Source organism: Mus caroli, unplaced genomic scaffold (assembly GCF_978045245.1).
Source record: "Mus caroli unplaced genomic scaffold, Mus_caroli_1 scaffold_25, whole genome shotgun sequence".
Classification (NCBI taxonomy): domain Eukaryota; kingdom Metazoa; phylum Chordata; class Mammalia; order Rodentia; family Muridae; genus Mus; species Mus caroli.
In genome coordinates, this window is record NW_028227280.1 from 6957432 (window position 1) to 6960505 (window position 3074).

Genomic DNA, 3074 nt, shown 5'->3' on the forward strand with positions numbered 1-3074 from the left:
TTAGAATTTAGAGAAACGCACAGTGTAGTACATAGTATATGAGTGAGTTGCACTGAAAAACTTAGAATTTACCTAAAAACCCGCCTTACACGAAATGCACAGTGTAGTACATAGTATATGAGTGAGTTGCACTGAAAAACTTAGAATATAAGAAACGCACAGTGTAGTACATAGTATATGAGTGAGTTGCACTGAAAAACTTAGAATATAAGAAACGCACAGTGAGTACATAGTATATGAGTGAGTTGCACTGAAAAACTTAGAATATAAGAAACGCACAGTGTAGTACATAGTATATGAGTGAGTTGCACTGAAAAACTTAGAATATAAGAAACGCACAGTGTAGTACATAGTATATGAGTGAGTTGCACTGAAAAACTTAGAATATAAAAAACGCACAAGGTAGTACATAGTATATGAGTGAGTTGCGATGAAAAACTTAGAATATAAGAAACGCACAGTGTAGTACATAGTATATGAGTGATTTGCACTGAAAAACTTAGAATATAAGAAACGCACAGTGTAGTACATAGTATATGAGTGAGTTGCACTGAAAAACTTAGAATATAAGAAACGCACAGTGTAGTACATAGTATATGAGTGAGTTGCACTGAAAAACTTAGAATTTAAGAAACGCACAGTGTAGTACATAATATATGAGTGAGTTGCACTGAAAAACTTAGAATATAAGAAACGCACAGTGTAGTACATAGTATATGAGTGAGTTGCACTGAAAAACTTAGAATATAAGAAACGCACAGTGTAGTACATAGTATATGAGTGAGTTGCACTGAAAAATTTAGAATATAAGAAACGCACAGTGTAGTACATAGTATATGAGTGAGTTGCACTGAAAAACTTAGAATTTAAGAAACGCACAGTGTAGTACATAATATATGAGTGAGTTGCACTGAAAAACTTAGAATATAAGAAACGCACAGTGTAGTACATAGTATATGAGTGAGTTGCACTGAAAAACTTAGAATATAAGAAACGCACAGTGTAGTACATAGTATATGAGTGAGTTGCACTGAAAAACTTAGAATATAAGAAACGCACAGTGTAGTACATAGTATATGAGTGAGTTGCACTGAAAAACTTAGAATATAAGAAACGCACAGTGTAGTACATAGTATATGAGTGAGTTGCACTGAAAAACTTAGAATATAAGAAACGCACAGTGTAGTACATAGTATATGAGTGAGTTGCACTGAAAAACTTAGAATATAAGAAACGCACAGTGTAGTACATAGTATATGAGTGAGTTGCACTGAAAAACTTAGAATATAAGAAACGCACAGTGTAGTACATAGTATATGAGTGAGTTGCACTGAAAAACTTAGAATATAAGAAACGCACAGTGTAGTACATAGTATATGAGTGAGTTGCACTGAAAAACTTAGAATATAAGAAACACACAGTGTAGTACATAGTATATGAGTGAGTTGCACTGAAAAACTTAGAATTTACTGAAAAACCCGCATTACACGAAATGCACAGTGTAGTAAATAGTATATGAGTGAGTTGCACTGAAAAACTTAGAATATAATAAACGCACAGTGTAGTACATAGTATATGAGTGAGTTGCACTGAAAAACTTAGAATATAAGAAACGCACAGTGTAGTACATAGTATATGAGTGAGTTGCACTGAAAAATTTAGAATATAAGAAACGCACAGTGTAGTACATAGTATATGAGTGAGTTGCACTGAAAAACTTAGAATTTAGAGAAACGCACAGTGTAGTACATAGTATATGAGTGAGTTGCACTGAAAAACTTAGAATATAAGAAACGCACAGTGTAGTACATAGTATATGAGTGAGTTGCACTGAAAAACTTAGAATATAAGAAACGCACAGTGTAGTACATAGTATATGAGTGAGTTGCACTGAAAAATTTAGAATATAAGAAACGCACAGTGTAGTACATAGTATATGAGTGAGTTGCACTGAAAAACTTAGAATTTAGAGAAACGCACAGTGTAGTACATAGTATATGAGTGAGTTGCACTGAAAAACTTAGAATATAATAAACGCACAGTGTAGTACATAGTATATGAGTGAGTTGCATTGAAAAAATTTGAATACAAGAAACGCACAGTGTAGTACATAGTATATGAGTGAGTTGCACTGAAAAATTTAGAATATAAGAAACGCACAGTGTAGTACATAGTATATGAGTGAGTTGCACTGAAAAACTTAGAATTTAGAGAAACGCACAGTGTAGTACATAGTATATGAGTGAGTTGCACTGAAAAACTTAGAATATAAGAAACGCACAGTGTAGTACATAGTATATGAGTGAGTTGCACTGAAAAACTTAGAATATAAGAAACGTATGAGTGAGTTGCACTGAAAAACTTAGAATTTAAGAAACGCACAGTGTAGTACATAGTATATGAGTGAGTTGCACTGAAACACTTAGAATTTACCTAAAAACCCGCATTACACGAAATGCACAGTGTAGTACATAGTATATGAGTGAGTTGCATTGAAAAACTTAGAATATAAGAAACGCACAGTGTAGTACATAGTATATGAGTGAGTTGCACTGAAAAACTTAGAATATAAGAAACGCACAGTGTAGTACATAGTATATGAGTGAGTTGCACTGAAAAACTTAGAATATAAGAAACGCACAGTGTAGTACATAGTATATGAGTGAGTTGCACTGAAAAACTTAGAATATAAGAAACGCACAGTGTAGTACATAGTATATGAGTGAGTTGCTCTGAAAAACTTAGAATATAAGAAACGAACAGTGTAGTACATAGTATATGAGTGAGTTGCACTGAAAAACTTAGAATATAAGAAACGCACAGTGTAGTACATAGTATATGAGTGAGTTGCACTGAAAAACTTAGAATATAAGAAAAGCACAGTGTAGTACATAGTATATGAGTGAGTTGCACTGAAAAACTTAGAATATAAGAAACGCACAGTGTAGTAAATAGTATATGAGTGAGTTGCACTGAAAAACTTAGAATATAAGAAACGCACAGTGTAGTACATAGTATATGAGTGAGTTGCGATGAAAAACTTAGAATATAAGAAACGCACAGTGTAGTACATA